Source organism: Vidua chalybeata, chromosome 5 (genome assembly GCF_026979565.1).
Source record: "Vidua chalybeata isolate OUT-0048 chromosome 5, bVidCha1 merged haplotype, whole genome shotgun sequence".
NCBI lineage: Eukaryota > Metazoa > Chordata > Aves > Passeriformes > Viduidae > Vidua > Vidua chalybeata.
This window is the reverse complement of record NC_071534.1, coordinates 37814826-37834563: the sequence shown is the minus strand read 5'-3', so window position 1 is coordinate 37834563 and position 19738 is coordinate 37814826. Positions and strand designations below refer to the sequence as shown.

The 19738-nt window shown below is 36.2% G+C and overlaps 1 protein-coding gene across 4 annotated transcripts in view; it reads left to right on the top strand.

Annotated features, from left to right (window-relative positions):
• The window catches only part of CNOT2 (CCR4-NOT transcription complex subunit 2), an 84987-nt gene that overhangs the window by 24116 nt on the left and 41133 nt on the right, over nucleotides 1–19738 (top strand). The window contains exon 2 of one of the 4 annotated variants that reach the window (XM_053944365.1): nucleotides 7892–7964. The exons of the other annotated variants lie outside the window; for them this stretch is intronic. The gene's annotated coding sequence lies outside the window, so the exon portion shown is untranslated. The remainder of the gene's footprint in view (nucleotides 1–7891; nucleotides 7965–19738) is intronic. 4 annotated transcript variants of the gene reach the window in all.

The following is a 19738-nucleotide window of genomic DNA, read 5'->3' as shown; positions in this document are numbered from 1 at the left end:
TGAGATTCAAGAAACTGTATAGTTTATTTGAAACATCATTTTTTTTTTCCCTTTTCTTCTCAATGGAAGACTAAACTTCAGGCCCAGTGCCCAGAAATTTTGCCTATGTCCTATTAAGTTGGATACAGCTGACTGGGGTAATTTGTCCTCTTACCTGGAGTAAGGTCCTTAGGGTTATTTTCAAAACAGCTTTCTCCTTCCAATATAAAGTTTGATTAGGGTTAGTTTTACTGAATCTATGATGGGATGCACTGGTCTTGCACTTTAGAGTTGTCCATTCCAGAGAAACAGAAATGTTACATCATTTCTCTGTAGCTCGTAAGTGAAGTGGAAGGACTGAGAGGTTGCTGTCTTTGGGTGACAGGGATGGTATATATCACTACAGTATAGCAGTATTGAAGAAAATGCTGTAAAGTCACACGATATTCATCAAGACAAAATAATTTAACATGTCAGGGATTGAATTTGCTACTCTGGATGTTGTGAGGACCTTAGCAAAAGCCTCAGTCACTTCATGACTTGGATCCTGAGTGGCAGGTTTGGACCTGTGAAGTAGATATTTACAGATAGATCCATCATCTCTATTATGCATTCAGAGAATAATTTTTGAAATATCAATTCAGTTTATGATGATGCTGAAATGGTGTGTGTTGTGATTTGAATACCTTAGCACAGCAGAGTCAAAGTTTGCCTTAGACCAGTGAGAAAGTTTGTTCCTCCTTTAAATAATATCCATGCTCCTGTTTGGACTTGCTTCTGCCTATTGTTGGAAGCATGAAGATATTTTTTTCATTTTCCTTTTTCCAGCAGTAATGTCTTCTGGATTTTAGGATAATATTGGTCTAATATTTCTTGAATTAAAATCTGGGATTAAAATAGTGATCACGTACAATGGATATTTTGAAATATCCTTATTGAGAAGAAAAACACTATAAAAGACCATAATGGCTTGGGTAGCTGTAATTTCCAAGTAACAGAAGAGAGATTAGACCATAAAAGCAGGTAGTATCAACAGAAAATTGTCGTTTCACTGACATTGTAAGCACTTACTTATGCTGGCCCAAACCAGAGTTACTACTTTTTTTTTTTTTTGATCATATACCCATGTGAAGTTGCTTTCATCTGCATGTTTATTCTCATTTTGGGTTATTTCAGCACTGGAAATGGCTCAATATTTCAGTGATGTCAATTAGCTACTTTTCATACTTTTCCCTGTACAGCACATTAAGATTTTCTTCCTAATGTATTGTGTAAGAAGACTACTGGTGTTCATTTTTACCACTCCTCCTTGTAAGGAACCTCTGTTACATCTGTGCAATGTGGACCAAGTCAGTGTCTTTGCAATGCTCTATTTTTATGCGTTTTTGTGGTGACATTTACTTGTCCCTTTTTATCCATTTAACAATCTGAAATCTAATTAAATAAATGTTTTGTATTTTTTAGTGATCTTTATTAAAAATAAGTAGTTTTTCCATTGGGAGTTCACTCCCCAGATGAAATCTTAAGTGTATATGCTTTCCCAAATACGGAGAAAGACATGAATTTGTGCACAGATAAGAGATGTTGATTTTAGTAATCTTGTCAGAGGTCCAATATGTGGAGGAATTAAAAGTGAAAGATGAAAAGGAGTTGTCAAGTCATACAGGCTAATGAAGAATTTTGAATGAAGCAGTTGAGAAATACAATTGAATGTGAATATAGTTAGCCAGAAACTGAATATTGTCTTAGGTTTTATGAATTTGAATACTCTTCCATTGCTCGTTGTGATCTTTTCAGGACAGGAGGGATTAAAGAAAGCTTACATTATAGGAGTTTTATATTTAATTTTTTTTTTAAATCCTGCCAGTTGGCAAAGCTTTTGTCATCTGTAGTTGGTTGGGAGATCTGCATGTACACACACGTGTGTGTATTGTTTATACCTTTATATCTTGATCTGTGGATTGTTATACCCGTCCCCTAAGTTTGGTGAAATGGGAATGTTCTGCTGGGATTGTTAGGTTGTCTGCGTGATCCAAGTGAACAAGAATGTGTTTGTAAGGTACCAAGTAGAGAGGTTCATTTTTGTTTACAAGGATACTTGACAGAAAAGTATACAGACATGTGCATGTTTTAGGATTATCTCTCCATTAATATGTCAAAGCTAGTAATTCATAATCCTGCATTATTTTTCTTCATAATTATCAGCTGATGACTCTTTCTGAATGGAAACCATTGTTGTAATTTGGACTTAATGTATGCAAAGAAAGACTAGTGATTTTATTTCATGAAGTGGTTAAAGGGGAAACTGGTGCTAGAACAAACTGCAAGTTCTTTCTCCCTACTTTATTTTACTTGGATAGTTAGAAGATTAACTTGGATATTTCTGTGCATCTCTGATTTCTAAGTGTGACCCTCGCGTCGTGGAGGTGAACTTGTCTGCAAAGTCATGGTGGTTCTGCTTTGAGAGCTGTCTCCCACTCAAGTTAATAGTGGTAGTATCTGTAGCAAAAGATCATTCAGGATTACTAATCCTTTATGCTTAATGTTTGTCTTCTGTTAACTGTCTTTTGTAGTTGTTTTGTGCTCTTGCCAAAGCTCTGCATATTTGAGCAATTTATAAATAATTTTTGATTGTCCTAAGTGCAGTTCATTGATGCCTGTTCTACTTCAGGCTTCAAGTGCTGCGTCCTGAGATACTAATGTCAATGTAGAGCTGTCTTAGGCAAGCGTAAGATGCAGTTGAAACAGAATATGGGAGAGAATAAGTAAATGAGCTGCAGATAAATATAATAAGTGGTAAACTTTGTTTTAGTTTATTGTGTGTGGTTGTTCAGTTACTCATTTTAGATGCTGGTTGCATATCTGTGTGACAGATAAAATGATTGTATTCTCTTTAGCATGAGCCATTAGAATTCTGGTGTGACAAGTTTAGCATTATTGGCTTTGTTCCAATCAGTAAGATCAGAGGAAATGTGCAGTATGCTCCAGTAGATGCAGTGACTAGGTCTGCCTCACTTATGCTTAACTACTTCTAACAAGTTTGAAATGTCATTCACCTGCCTCTTCAGAAATCTTTTGTAGGCTTGAGATCACTCCAGGAGCGATTCCTTCCCTGACACTTCTCTTGCCTGTTGGTAAGGCAAACCTAGGTATTGCTTTTGAAAGCAGGATTCTTAATGCAGCTGTTTCTGAGTTCTTCAGTTACTCACAAAGAACGTGTACTGAAGATTTGGTTGGTTTGGTGGAGCATACAAAAGGGCCTTATTACCTAGAGAAACTTTTCTTCCTTTTTTTTTTTTTTTTTTTTTTTAATTTATGCATTAGTACACGCAGGAGGACAGCAATTTAATTTCAAAATTAAATAATGAAATCTTTCCAGTATTGAAATACTGCCTGTTGTCTTTGCTCTATGTGACCTAAATTTTTAATGTCAGAAGCATCTTTGTTTTAGCTTTGCATTAATCTGTATTAAAGTTTGGAATGCTTGAAGAAACACTTTTCAGTTTTTCTGGACCATATCATTTGTGTTTTGGTATTTTTTTTAAACTGAGATTTCTTTGTATTGAGACAGTTGTCCAAACTGTATGGTCTGAGATTCAAAGTGGGACTTGTCAATGTGAGTACTGCGTAGTTTTTCTGAAAATCAAATGGAGGTGGGAGGAAGAGAAGCTGTTCTTCGTGAAAATGTTTTAATTTTTTTTCTATCAAACCTAATATTAATAGCCATTTTTTCTTTTTATTTTTTCATAGATTTTTATTTATTTCTGTGACCTCTACTCTGTCTTACTTTTTCTAAAATAAGATTGTTCTTAGTGTATGTTGTCTTTTTTTGGGGTTGTTTTTTTTTGCTTTTTTCTTTGGTTTTTTTTTTTTTTAATGTTATTGTTAAGATTTTTAAACACCTAGCAGTGTTTTTTCTCGGTTTGTTAAAATGGAGGGTGAGTAGCTTAAGAGTTGGTAAAGCTAACGCCTAAACTTAGGTTGCAGATGGAGTCTGATTGGGCGTTACTCTTGAAGCTTATTTTGAAAGGTTTTGTACAGAACCAAACTGTGCTGAAACAACCATGTTCTCCAGTGGTGGAGCAGGATATTTGAGTAGAGAAGCACGAGATCCTGTATATTTCGACAAGAGCTTTTGGCATACGCTGGTGTGGTCTACATAACTTAGTTAAGGAGGTGTGTCATAAACTGAAGCTTCTGTAAGTTGTTTGAAAAACTGTAGTATGAATATTTCACTGTGAAATTGTAGAGAAATTTCAGGTTTTGTATGCATTTTATTGAGGCTAGTACTTGACAATACTTTTCCTGAATTATTGGCTGATAGAATAGAAAGTAAATGTACGCACTTTGCATAAAAAGGCAAGTACAGAAATGCCAAACAGTACAAATATATGATGAGGAGTACTGCTCAATTAGCAGGAAAGGAGGTAATGCTTGCACTGAGCAGTAGGACATTCAAACCTGCAGTATGTTGTTGAGGGAAAGAGAGAAACTGGCACTGTTCTGGGATATATTCATAGGAGTGCCTCTGTCCAAACACTAGTGAAATACAGTGGCTGTGTTCAACAATGTTAAGACCTCACATGGAACACTGTACTTAAAGAAGTATATTAACTGCTACAAGGACTAAAAAGGAATGGTTCTAGCAATTTGGACCAGAAATGCAGAGAGGAAGAACTGGAGGTGTGCAACAGGAAAGTGAGAGGAAAATGGAATTGACAATATTCTTATAAAGGTTTGAATAAAAGGGTTTTTAGGAAGCTGGCGTGTATTTGGTCAGATGCTGGGGATAGGTTCCTCAGGGAGGTGGTATAAGGGCTCTCATGGGTTTGAGAGCCATTTAATGATACTGTTAGATAGTAGATATAGTTCCTACCTTCAGGAGAACTGAAAGCTCAGGAGCCAGAAGCTACCATGCAGGATATGGCAGCAACTACTCCTCTTGAGTGCGAGGTATCTCTTTGCTAGGGAGAATCTCACGTTTCCTGCAAAATTTTTAATCAAGTTAACATCTGATTTGGAAGAGAAGAATATAGTTTGATGCACAGCCTTTGGGCTGAAGAATTCTCATTTCCTATAAAACACAGAAAATGTGGTGAAATTAGGGTGATTTTGATGGGAATAGTTTGTGTTTGTAGAGATGAAATAGACTAATATTTGTTGTCTTTTTAATATAATATAACATTATTTACATATGTAACCAAATAATCAAGTTTGGCATTTTCTCATTGAAAAGGTATTGATTTCCAATTTGGTTTGGCTATAGTGCTCTCAAGTCTTACCTATTTTGGTACTTGAGTAGAGTCCCACTCGTGCTTTATCAATCCCTGTCTTAGGGATGATGAGACTGGAGTGCTGTGGAATTTCAGCAATACTGTTTTAATTGGTTGGTAAAGTTCACATTGTAACGGTGTGAGATGCCTTTCTTCCTTGGAGCTGAACAAAAGGCTACTTTCATGTAGTTGTTTGATGCTGTCAAGAGAGGAGAAGGAGGAGCTGAGTGAAACCCAGCTTCCTGTGTGACACTGCCTAGAGAGGCTTTGCAACCCAAGCCCTTTCCCTTTCTGCAAGGCAAAGGAGCAATCTAGATTTGTGTTGGAATTAATGACACTTTAGGGTTTATACCCTGATACCAGTTGCTTATGCTGTGATTAAGTTTGTCATATCGGATCAGGAAAGGAATGTAACCCTTTCTCTCTAATTTCTCTTACGACTTCATTGTTATTTACATGCCAGCTATGGTGCATGCTTCCATCAGTATGTTTATAAGACTCATTGACAGAGGCTATTCCATGTATAGCAAGTCTGAACTTAATGTAATAAGTAAATGTAGTAGTCTTAATGATTACAGTGTTAGAAGAAATACTTGATACTGTTAAGTGTAAGGATGCTAGAATTAAAATCGTAGCATTTTAAGGCAAGTAAAGAAAACACAGTTAGGGAGTGTGAGGTGAATGTAGAATCTACCCAGAAGGGAGTTGAGGAAGCTGTGAAGTTTTATGTTCTACACGTTGAAGCTCCTGAAGGATCCAGTCCCTTTCCAGGCAGAAGGATTGTTCCTGTGAGACATAGGTGGTACAATTTGTACTTTTTATAGCCAATGAAGTTATTATAGAAATCTCTTCCAAAAAAAAAGAAACCTATGGGTTTTCCATGGTATTTGATACCACCTCCATTTTGTCAGACGAAGAGCCAGCTGTCAGACACATCCTTATATCCAGCAGTGCCAAGTTCTACTTGCTTTGGGCAGCGGTACTGCTCTTTGCTAGTGCTGGTGAAGGGAGACTGTCTCTGGGTTATCTGGTTATATGACTTGAGAGGCCAGGTTCATTTGCAGAACCAGAGGCATATGAAACTTTTCTGCTGGCTTTTTGGTGGTGTATGTTGACTTTGCAGCCTTTGTAAATGGAAGGAAGAAGACAGCAACTTGTCTGCTGTCCTGCTGTTTCTTTGCTGGATGTGATGAGGCTGAGTGTGCTGCTGTACAGTGGTGTGCCAACATTGGAGACAACAGCCTGTCCTGCTTTTCTTCCTCCCATTGCCCCACTGTTGCCAAACTGGGTTGTGTTGCATGGTGCACTGGACCTGGGGCTGTGCTTGAATTGCTCAGGGACCACAGGGCTGACTGCTGTGGACCTGGGCAACTTGGTTGCTTTTTTTCAGGCTTTCTTCTAGGCTGTGTTTGGTGGTAGCTTTCTTGAATAGGTCCCTTACAGTGTCAGTGCTTCAGGAGTGATTTCACCGAAGTGCTTTGTTTGAATGGCTTAAAAATTTTTGCAGAATAAGTATGTCCAAATTAGATAGCAAAGGTACTTTGAAATGTTGCCACTTCTCTGAGGTAAAGAACTGTACGAAAGTATTGTGAGAAGGGATGATGCAAAATGCTTGGTGGAGTTCTACCATGCAGCTGCAGGACCCACACCTGGTTGTGTTATGCCTCTTCTGGGCATCTCTCTTACAGTGCTCTTTGGCTTTCTGGTGAAAAACAAATTACAATTTTGTGGTTGTGTGCAACAGCAGGTTCCTTCTCTAGACCCTGAAAGGTCACCATCTGCTTTCCCGATTGCTATTTGGTAATCTTTTGTTTTCTGTTTGTTTGTTTATTTTTAATTCTTTTTCATTTTTCTTTCCATTATTTTCTCAGTAAACTAAGTTTTTTGTTGGGGGTTGTTTTGGTTTTCCTTCTTCTCCTTTGGATTTGGAAATAGGGATTCTATACTTTCAGCTTCTGGTTTTGTCTTTCCAGTCATCTCTGAAAACTATAGGTTCATGAATTTGAACTTGTTCTTTTGCTATCCCAAGCACTGGGTTTGGAAGCATTTATTTTTGTAAGGAGGAAAAGTTCCCTGTAAGGTAGATAATAGAAGGAGTTGTCAGTATTTAAGTTCTGTTCGGGTTAGCAGAGGATAAATTACATACAGTTAAAAATAACTTCAGGGCCATTTGTGATTTCTTACGTGGTTTTCTTACATGGCAAATCTGTATTACTAGAATAACTTGTCTGTACAAGATCAAAGCATCTATGGCTTTGTGTTTGGAGAAAGGGTCTCTAGATACTATAGATCTAGATCTCTGCAGCCTTTATTTTTTTTTTTTTTTTTGGGAAAAAAAGACACCAGTACCTACTGCTGAGCCATCTTTTTCCTAAATCTTCAAGCGAGTAATAATTTTGTTTTTAAAATTAAATTCCTCTAGTTAATGACTTCTACTTTGCTTTGAGTGTGATTATTGTTTTTTATGGCATTTAGATTTTGCTTTAAAACTATTCAGAACCTTTTTAGTTTACTTGCATTTTATTTTCAGTGTATAAAATATTTTCAAATTGATTTTTTCCTGTTTATGGAAGAACAGGACTTGTAAAGTTGGAAGATAACAATATACTTTACTAATCTACTATCTACTTCATTTACAGGAAGCAGTCATCGGTCAAAATTTACTTACCTGAGCAGACACAAAAAATTAATGGGCAAAAGTACAGTGTGTAGGTATGTTGCAATTTTCAGTGTACTTAAGGTTCTTTGAAGAGAACCTTATTCTAAGGGAACGGGATTATCTCTCAAAATGCAAGATTTTGGGTTTTAAAATATTTTGGTAGTAGATTCAACAATGTTGAAGGAACTGGCTTTGAAGTATATTAATGTGATCCTTTACCTTTTTGAGTTTTTATTAAAAAGTGAGATGGAATGGTGTATATATGCATGTGAGTGGCCAAGAGAAATTTTTTTAAGTCTACATGTACTTTAAAAATTATTGGAAATACTTTTCTTTAATATTTGTAAACACAGTGTTCCCAAAAGTGACAGTCTTCCCAAATTTGAATATTACTAATTTATAAAGTGGAATAGCATCTTTAGTTTTTGTTGAATGGTGTGTTACTGCATTCAGTGCATTGAAACATAGTGCAATAATTGTTACACTTCAGTATCATTTACTGTAGTCTGTAATCATAACAAAAGTTAGTCAAGGTTCTGTGATTGTAAGTTTGCAGCAGCTTTACCACACAGTGAGTGGTTGAGTTCTACATTTTGGAATATGAATAAAAAACACGTTTTATTTATCCCCTTAAAAAAAAAAAAAAAACCTTCATATTAACAGTCTGCTTTACACATAAACATTATTTAGAATCCCTAGTGTTCCTTCAGCTGAAATGGCAAAGACTAGAAAGATCTGTGAAAAACCCCCTGGGTTTTGCTTTTACAGAAATGTATGTTGTTAATAATAGTATGAAATACTTCGAGATAGCATTGCATTTAATTGAATAAAATCATCTTAGAAGATGAAAGGTTCAATTTCAGGACTGTTTTGGTTTTTGTTTTAACATCAATAAGTAGAATTTCAGTGGCTTTGTTTTTTATTGCAAGTCTCAAACTGTGGTGCTATGCAGCATAGCCAGTTTTTATATTTATGGCCTAAACATAGAGTAGGAAGGAGGTGACGTTTCTAAATTAGGTATTATGCCATTTTAAATATAAAATTTGTTATGTTCTTGTGAATTAGGAAGGGATTTGGGTGGACTGGACTCTGTGGGTTAGTAAAAGCTGACAAATTATTGGGGAAAAAAGTGAACATGATAAATCATGAAGTTAAAAACAGATGAGTTAGCTTTGGGGTTTTGCCAAATTGCATTTGAAAGTAGCATGGTCACGTTCCCAGGAACATGTCATGACATGCTTAGGATTCATTAAACTAAGATGAGCAGAAATGTCAAAACCTCAAGAATAGCTTGCTTTTGTGATTACTGTTTTACATTTTGGCAATATGTGTTTGAATTTAATGATACACTCTGGAAAGTCCCAGAAGTGATTTTGAAGAATACTTCCTTTCTGTTGTCATGTGTTGTTTGTTATGCTCAGTTGGCATGGATTGGTTTCTTGTACCTCAGGGTAATTTATCAATGTGTTCCTTTTTCATCCAAGATAGTCTCCAGATTGTTTTGGCTTTCCTAGAGCAAGGGAGAATAGGTAGTCTACCATTAGGGACTCTGGCTTTCACCAATAGTTTCTAAAAATTATCTTTGTGGCAGTGTGTTTCTCCTCAGTCTCCCATGTAGTGCTTAAGCTGAGACCAGAGAAGCCTGTGGTGTGGAATTGCAGTTCCTTGTGCAGGTGAGAGCCAGTGTTTAAAGTGCAGCAATGGTGTGTGCAGACTGGTAACCAGGAGTTTGAAAAGTTGTAGTTACAGATATTCTTGGTATCAGGATGACAAAAGTTGTCCTGACTTAGTTGCTGTGATAAGGAAAGCAGATGAGTGTTCTCGTTCATGAATTTATATATTCTGAACCAGGCAGTAGGATCCCTTCTTAAAGCCAGTAGTGCTTGAGACACATGCAGGTACCAGGGTAGGAGGAATAAGGACTAGCAGAGCTTAAGAGCCCCATGGGATATGATTCAGCTTATTTAAATTTGGACTAGATCTGATACTTCATGAAGCAGTACCAGACAGACCTGTTTTGAAAAACTGGATCCACAGATGAAAAGTCATTCATTTATTGAGAGTAATCTTCAGCTTTGTTCTTTCTGAAGCATTATGATGAGTTTGCCTTGTAAAGGAAACCTTCTTTGGTTGAGTACATCTATATCCATGTTGTCTCTCATTTCCAGTCCAGCACTTTTAGTACCAAGGAATTTTACAGAAGCCTGTAATCCAAGACTGTATGTTTTACTTCCTTTAAAAGTAGGTATTTTAGAACAGGACTTAGAACTGACAGATGCTTTTGTAAGAACATTTTCAGATGTAGATTTTTGTTTGTATTAAATCCTTTGTTGATTTGAACAAGAATGCAAAAGTTGTATTTCAGAGCCCCTGATTCAGAAGATACGTTTGTCCCTATGAACATATATGGGAAGAGGGAGCAAACTGTTAAGTTCCACTTCTATTAAAGTGCAAGGCCAGTTATAAAATTTAGTAATGTTTACGGAAAGGGATTGGAAAATTGCTGTAGACAACCACATGCATACTTTGCTCTTGATGAGAAGAAATTCAGAAACATCAGTACAGAGTAGAAGATCAGATAAGTACTGGAAGTCACAAAGTTCCCAGAGGGGCTGCTGTCTTTCTCCTAACTAGGCTAAGTCACGGCTCTTCTTCCTTGTTTGTTGGATCACTATAAATAATTGATATTTAAAATAATTTTTCATCTGAAATTCACCAACGTTTTAAGAAAGTAGGCTGTTAAACTGGAAAACAATAACAAAAGGGGAAAAATTGAACTAACCAAGGACGCACTTTCTAGAAAAGTTTTTAATTTCAATCTTTTGTCAGTTAATTTGACTTAGACTTCACAGGAAGCCCATAGAAATGAATGCACAAAGGATTCAGAGAATAATTTCAAAGTGCACAAAGCCGTAGTATAGTGAAAGTCTTTGTAGAATTAATTTTTTTGTAAATAACCTGAAATGTAGAAACTTGTAAGTCCTTTTTAAAAGAAAATTTAACACTCCTTAATTTTATCTGCTTAACTAAAGCCATGCATTCCCAAACTAGCTATCTAAGCATTTAATCTAAAGTTTAGCAAATTTATCTTTATTGACAAAAAAAGGCGCTTCAGATCATGCATCTTTTCTCTCTGTGTTCTTCATACAGAGAAGAACATTTTTCATGTCTCATGTCTTCAACATCTTTCATGTCTTGCTGACAGATTGTTTTCTTTTAGTGTTTTTGAATCATTAATTAACAAGCATTGGTCAATATTTTGTTCTTTTCAATTGAAATTTTAGACTGGGGGTTATTGTTTGACCTTATGTGAGAAGCGTGCAGGTAACAATAGTTAAGATCTTTAAGTACCCATGGATTTATTAGGGTTTTATTGTCATTTTTTCCCAGTGAAAAGACAATTGAGCAAATAAACAAAACCATGCCCAGATGCTGGGTGCCAAGTGGCATTCTGTGCAGGGGAAGTGGGGTGGTGCATGTGGTTACTCCCCTTGGCTGTGCTCTTGCTCCTGTCCCAGAGGTGTCTGTACTTGCTGTAGGGATGGTTGGACAAAGTATTGTAGGAAATCCTGTTGAACTTCAGTATAACCTACCAGAAGTAAATCGGTGGTACCTCAGTTGCTACTTGTGTTTCCAGCTTGTCAGCAGCCCTTGTGGAACAGGCATGATGGAAAAACTTAGGATGGCAACTTCATTGGTCACCCTAGTTCAATTTTACCATCACAGATGATCATTTACTTACTATACTTGTTTAATAGTGTTTTCCATCATACAAGAATTCATCCTTTTGATAAAGTGAATATGGACAACAGGGTGCTTGCCTTGATCTTCCGATACAGTTTCTTGGCTATTAAGATACTGTAAATTGGGGCTGTGTCTATTACATTGTCCCGCCTGCTATGGCATAGTGTAACCATGGCTGTAACCACACAGCTGGACCAAGAACACAGATGGCTGAAAACTTTAGGAGCCAGCCAGGAGCAGGACTGTGACAGTAGGCTTCACTGCTGTGAAACATTATGCCTTGTGAAAATTCTGCTTGGTGATGATTGAAACTGTAGTAAATATTTCGTTATGAAACACAAAATCTTCCTATTCAAAGCCTTAGTATAAAAATTATATTCTTAATGTAAGAATTGTCCATTGAATGTATAGGTTTCTCTCTGTCACTTCAAAATCCAAAAAGCTTGCTTATCATTAAAATTTTGTAGTGGTAGCCTGTAGTGAACCATGGTTATGTGTTTGTATTCTACCTTCCCTGTAAGTGACTTACTGTGACTTTTAAACTAATTTTAAAATATCCTCAATAACCTTATTTTCAAAGAATGTTTTGATAGTTAAGTGAATAGCATTCTACCAGCTATCTGTAGTATATCTGGTTTTCCTTGTTCTGCTTTCAAAGCTTTTGTTAGGTGTTCAATTTATTGAATTATCTAGACTTTTCTTTGCAGTTGCTTAAAATAATTAATGTCAGTACTTTAGAAGTAGTAGATCTTCCTTTCCAGAGATCTCCAGTATTAGAAGCAACTGGTTTGTGTGCATTAGAATTTGTTAGATAGCTGTTTAAGTTCAAATTCTTTTTAAAAAAATCATGTATTTGTGACTGATTCTTTTTCTGTGTTTCACTTAGATGTGGGAGATATAGTCTTGTCAAGGTTTTTTTCTATTAATAAGCAAAAAGCTTTTGATGTATGATATATATCTAGTCTCTATATGAAATACATATTTTTGGCTCTTTTATACTTACCTGTATACGTCAATAATACTGCCATTTCTGAACTAGTTTGAAGATAAATTCTGGTCAGAGCTAAGAAAACATACTTTTTCGTGTGTGGCTAGGTTTGAGGAGTTACAAATTGTGCGCCATGCTTACTCTATAGGCTGTTCATTTGTGCTGCCTCTGGGAACATTATTCTTCATAGCAATAAGCATTTGGGTAAGTTCTCTTTTAAAAAGGGGGGAAGGGTTAACAAATGCTGCAAGGAATGTATTTAACAGAAAAAACTTACAGCACCACAGAGATACATAAACAATTTTTTTAAAAATTACAGTATTGTAAACAATTTTTAAAAAAATGACAGTATTGAAGGAGATCAAACACAAAGAAGACTTCAATATTTGTAAAAACTCTTGACATTTGCAGTTTTTGAGAGCTAGTTACTGTACAATTTGGTCACTTAAAGAGAGCTGCAGTATCTGGGTGGTATTTTGTTTAAATTAAGAATAACTATAAACTTATGCAACATGTAGCTGCCTCCAGTTATCTGGTATATAGGTCCATGATGAAATGTATCACCCTCCATATTCCTGCCAGCCTGATGCTAAGAGAAAGACATATTTATGACTTTACTGTATTCATTTAGATTTTGAAAATATGGTAAAGAAATTAGTTTTTATCTTTCCTGAACAAGATTTATATCAGGAACAATGTTTCTTTTTAATACAAAACTTCTAAAATTCTGTTTCAAAATTGTGCAAGCCAGGGAGGGCAGGAAAGGGATTGTATCACTCAAGAAGCAAGAACTTCTTTCAGGACTTGGCTGACTCTGAGAATACTTCAAAGAATTTGGCATCAGATTGTGGTGTAGTGATTTAAATTGTGTGCTTTCCCCATCTACAATACTGGTAAAATATGTTAAGACTAAAATTCATTTGAGTGTTTTGCTATTGCAAGTTTAGCTGAAAGTGAAGTAATGCTGCTGGTCAGGATAACTTCTCAATGTTGTGAAATCAGAAGTAGGAACTCTGAGCCAAGTGTATACATTAGCTGAAGATTGAAGATTGAGAAGTCCCAATTTCAGTAAATGTACTCTTTTAATGGGAATGAGACCAGAATAATGGGAAGCAGTGCGTATTGGTTGTTTTACCAGGCTGTTGAGGCACTACTAACTGTTGCTGTTCTGGAACTCTATATGCAACTGTTCTCTGAGAAACTGTGAGGAAGGTATGAGATGGAGGAGACCATCCCATGTCTGGGGCTTGGGCCAGGTCTCAGCAACATTTGCAGTCTCAGCTTAGACTGCCAATTTGAGATAGCTCTGTTTAAAATGTGGCGTAAAGTCTGTTCATTCCAAGAAGAGTTACTTTTAATTTAAAACTGGTATGTTATTTCAGTTTCTGATATTTGAACAAAGTTTACAGCATAAAGCCAGATTTTTACAATATGGAAGTCTGACTAAAGTCCACATGCATAAATTGAGAGGGTGCATAGCTTGTCTAATTCAAATTTTGACAGCTTTAATGGACAACAGAGTGATTGCAGTGGTTTAAATTAAAAGTGTGGAAGATTAGTACGGTGGAAAGGCATGATAGGTGCATTTACCACTTCCTTAATTTTACTTGTTGATTGCATTTGTGATAGTGTGGTAGGGAGCTCACTCTGATTTATCTTTTCCACTGTGGAGTAGTATCACTTAAATAATAAGAAATGATAAGGAATTGCAGTTCAGAAATTTAAAGTCTTAAATAATTACAGTACTTTTCCATTATCTTTTTAAAAATATCAGCAAATTTTTTTAAGACTGGTTTGGCCTTGTACTTCAGGTATGATGTAAAAACATTCAAAGTTGTTTTGTCATACTTTATTTTATGTCTGAACCTGGTACAGCTGTAATACATAGCCTGTAATACACAACATAGCCTGGCTGTGTAATCAGAAGGTTGCAAGAAACAGGCCCTGGAATATGTAGGAAGCATCTGAAGAGTTTCATTTAATAAAAGCCACAGTAAATAAATAACCAAAGGGTAAAAGTTAGTAATTTTGACTTGAATTTTTTCATTTGCCCTGTAGAGTCACAGAGTTGTGAGTATGTTTTAGGAGAACACTTCAAAAACCCATAAATGAATTTAACTTCAACATGTCTGTGCTCCTGGGAAGTGTTTCTGCTTTTGCAGACTGTAACATTAGTCTGGAGAAGGAGTCAGTGAGAGGCAGGTATGCTGCCAGGAGGTTGTGTCAGCTCATAAATACTTCTTTTCCTTCAAGGATTCAATATATTAAACATACTTAATGTTTTGAATTTTCCAGTTGTATTTTAAAGTAAGACAAGATGTTTGATGTGCTGTGTGTTGGCCAGAAATATTCTCAGCTCTTTCTATTTTTAAAATACCTCCAGGAGGAAAAAAAAAAAAAGCCCAAACCAAAGGGAAACCTGTATTTCTTAAAATTCAGCTTAAATTAAAAAGGCTGTTATTACCTCTTTCCTGAGGTGCTTCAAACAAATTGTTAGTGGCTTACATTAAATACTGTATGTGTGAATGTGCTGATAGAAGATAAAAAGTAGTGGCTCTCTTATTCAGTTAAGATTTATCTACCTTGTGCTCTCTGTACAACCCCCCCCCCCCCCAACCCTGAACCACCAACCCCCACCTTGGCAGAAGCTGGAGTAGAAATGGGTCTGTAGTAGTAGTGATTTATTTAATGTCAACAAACTCCATCAGAGTAATGGAAGGAAAAAATACTCTTTTACTCTCTTAATCATGCTGCACATCTCACTGAAAAGTGCTTAACTGCAGGAAATGCTCAGGAAAGCAGGGCTTATTTAAAATACAGTATTTTAGATTAATCAAACATGAAAGTTTTGACTCTGTCCAGGGAGAAATAGGAAGGGAGTGCAGCTATCTTAAAAAGTTAGTGGAATTGGAACTATGCTAAAAAAAAAAAAAAAAAAAAAAAAAAAAAAAAAGAACAAAAAAAACCCCTGCGCTATTCCTGGAAAGAGGAGCCTGTTCAAAATCATTGTGGAAATGTCCCAATTGGAATAATGGTTGCCCGTTTAGCTGAAGCACAGATGCAGAAATCTAGCCACCTGGCTGAGAGTATCAGCTGAAAGCAAATAAAAAGTCAAAGGAGCCTGTTCTTTAATAGTTTATTCTTCTCATACAATAAATGAGATTTGGCATGATGAAAACATATAAATCATGTGATTATGAACCAAAATTGAATTAACACTTCAGAGTTCTTTTTTTCCATTTGGTTTACAAGCTTTCATCTGCATGTCTGTTATATAGTGCAAAAGTTTTTAAATAGTAAATGAATCAACAAAGAACAGTGTCCAGTGAACAGATGCAGAATACCTAATAGGTACTGTGACACACATCATCTAATAAGACTTAATATTTTGTAGGAATACAGATCTAGAAAGCTTATCAATGGGCATTTTTGTTTTCAACTGATTTGGGTGTGTAGGAAGTGTTAAATTACTTGAACGGTATGTAAGGTAGTGACTGCAGAGATAGCTGGAGGCACTCAGCAGATGAAACTCTGTCAGATTGGCTTAGGTGTCATGTAAAGGACCACAATAAGGTTAAGAGAAATGGGGAAAAAACTACTCTCCCAGCAACAGAGCAGGCATGTGGTAATGGTACTTGCTCACTGACAAGCATATCAACACTGTCCTTGCAACCATCTTCCCTTGCCTGTGAGGCCCAGCTGACCTTCATGTTTCCAACTCATCCACTCCCATCCCCGTGCTACCACCTCCTGCCCTGACAGTGTCCTTGATGCAGGCTGTTTTTACTTTTGATCCCCTGGAGGGATACAGCCTCCCTAAAATCTGAGAGTGCTGTTTCCTCTTTCCTCACCACTAGTTTTCCTTGTAAAAATTTCTGATTTTATTGTAAATGTTTGCGTATTAACTCAACCAGGGTGGTTTTTTTTGTTTGTGTTTGTTTGTTTGTTTTTGTTGGTTTTTGTTTTTTTTTGTTTGTTTTGGTTTTGTTTTGTTTTGATAGCTTCTTAGAGGATTCATCAACATAAAAGGTTTTTGAGCTGCGCCTTATAATGAAACCTTCGTATCATTTCTTGATACTGGGAGCACTTACCTGTGCTTCAGAAGTCAGACTACAGTGCTGGCTTAGAGTAGATGAGGACCTGATTTGTTTTCCAGTTTAAGCTGTGTTGGTCCATTTGTGCATTGTCAGAGTTGTCGATTGTTTATGGAAAATATTTTTGAACAGCTGTGAGTGATACCAAACATCAGAGGTAGCAAAGTATGTCATGCTGATATCAAAGCTGTAAAGTTGATAAAGAAAAAATACTTTAGCACTGCAGCTCTCTTAATTGTGAAGCTGGTGTCCAAACTACTTAATCTTACTTCGTTAACTTTTGTTATAATTGCTATTAAAAAGTCTTTGTTCTTAATATGTGATGACTGTTAAACACCAGTGATGAGTGAAAAGTCTTAAAAGTGTTTTTCTTCTCCCAGAACTGTTCTAAGCTTTTTATCAGAAGTCTTACTGTGTTTCTTTGTATTTTTGAACATATTTGACCTGTCTGGGATTCAATGAGTTAAGATGCTGGAATTCCAAACTTGGCTTATGGCCTGTCTGATTATCACTTAACCTGCTTAGCTCCCTTCATAGGAGTGCATTTATGTCCCTTAAGAATCTTTTCTCTGCTACGTGCCCATACATGTGTCTCAAAACATGAATTGAACAACTGCCCTGTTTTGGTGCATTCTAGCAGAGGGGAGAGTACTTACCTAAAGAGAGGACCAATACTCTGAGGTCAGAATGGTATGTCTCTGGTAAAATCCCATTTTCTGTTGCCAATACAAGACGCAGCAAATTTTTTGAGACACAAGCTTTTTATTCCCTCTATGTGCTTTGCCTTATCTTGGCATCCCTCTTTGAATTTTCAGGTGAGGTTACTTATAACAAGTTCTATGACTTACTTCATACAGAAATGAGTTTTTAGAGTAGGAAGTGCAAACTTCTTTGAACTATAGGCTTTGGTCACAATTTCCTTTTTTGCTTCCATGAGAAATTTATAGAATCTATCACATTTCTAAGTAATTCAGAACAATGTGCATGTGCTTAGTGTGATTTTACTTAATGGGTTCATTTTTCCAGTTACATTATCCTTTCAGCTTTCAGACTGCACATGCATCATGTAAATTTGGCCATATGCAGAGTTTGCTGCAACAGAATTTTGCTGAACACAGAAGTTGCATGTTTATCAATTTGCTCTGAGGATCACAGTGTTTAAGAAAATGCCATGTTCTAACTTCTTTCTCTGGAGCCTGGAGGAAATGGTAGGATTTTGTTATATCTGAAGAACTTAATGTTTTAGGGATTTTCTGATCTTCTAAAGCTGGGCTTCACAATTTTATATGCTCTACTAAGGTAGTCTCCAGAGGGTATCTGAGTAGATCTAGAATTTCTAATTGGGTAAAGTGTCTTTTTATTTATTTTTTAAAAGAATGTGCCACAAAGCAACAAAAAAAGCAAGCCCAGGTATGAAACTAGAAATAAAATTCAAATAGATGAACTTGCTGAATAAGAGGTTATCTTATTCTGATTTGTTGTAAAAGGGAAATTTCTGAAAAAAACCTGAACTTGTTGTGTCAACAGTGAAATACTTAAAAGCAGTAATGCATCTCATATGGCAAACTGCAATGTTTTTCAATTACAGAATCAATTTTTAGTTTAAACGGCAAGTAGTTTTCAACCAGTATGTCTCTGAATTACATAATAGGATGAGTCAAAGGTTACCAAGGTAGTAAAGTGCCATTCTGATACCTTCCAATGGCAGTTTTTTATTATGGCTGAGGTGTAAAATAGTGGTTGAGAGAAACTCACAAAACAAATTTTTGAGGAGCCAGGAAAAGGGTCACTGTAGTAATACATTTATTATGACGTTATTTGAAGACATTTAATTATCTTTCTGGAATAGAATTTTGAGGTTTTTTGTTTATTTATTTACAGACTTTGCAGCTGAATTTCTCCTAAGATTCACCCATTCCTACATTAGCCAAGTACCAGTTTTTATAGGAAAAGTTTATTTTTATAATCATATCAGACAAGTAGTCATTGTTCCCAATGGACAATATTCCTTAAACCATGGCCTTGACAAGAAAATACAGCTGTGTGTTTTACAATATGTGTGTGGGTGTGCAGATGTCTGTGGTAGTGAGGACTTGTGATTTCATTGCCATGTCTACAGAAGAGGCGCATTCTTCCTTCTCAGGTTATGTCAGTTGACTAAGGTGGAATGCATGTCCTAATTTCTCCCCAAACTGCTCGGGGTAGTGCGAGTTTGTTTGCCCTTGTCACTTCTTCATATCTGTTGCTGCCTTTCTTGTGTTTGACGTCTTTCTTGTATGTGTTTGGATTTTGTTGAATGGTCTGTCAGAAGATTATTTTCTTTATGAGTATAACTCATTGATCAGACCCATAAAAGGCATCCAGCTTAAAGAGAAGTCATATACCAAACTTCTGTTGGTTGCTAATATATTCCAAGTGTTGTGTCTGTACCAGGAGGAGAACCTGCAAGACTTTGTCCCAGGATGGGCATGGTGTCTACCATGTTACAGGACAAAATGGAGTTTCTTATAATCACAGTTTTCAAGTTCAGCTTTAGTAATTTCAGTGTTGGTTTATTCTTATTTTAATGTAGGATAGTTTTTCCTACTCCTCCTGTGCTATTTCAGGAGTGGTTTAAAATGTTTATTTCATAAGAGTTAAAGATGGTTAACAACAGTTAGGATGTTGATCTTGTTCAGGAGAATTTCTGTGGCTTGTTTGCTGTTAGGGACTGCCATTTCTTGGATATAGTTTATATGCAGCATAGATTCACAGTTTTAGTATAGCTTTTGAAAGCATTATCATACTTCATAGAATACTTGTAAAACTTCACCCTGTAGGTGATTGTTCTTGATAATATGAGTGGAGGGTAGTCTAAAATCATAACTATATGTCCTTTATTTCTTTGATGCTCAAAATTTTTTTGTGGAGTTCTTGCGTTTAGGTTGCTGTGCATCTTGTCTGTCATAGTTACTCTTTGAGAAGGAAGACTGTGCAGTGTTTTAAGGAGATCAGTTGCATC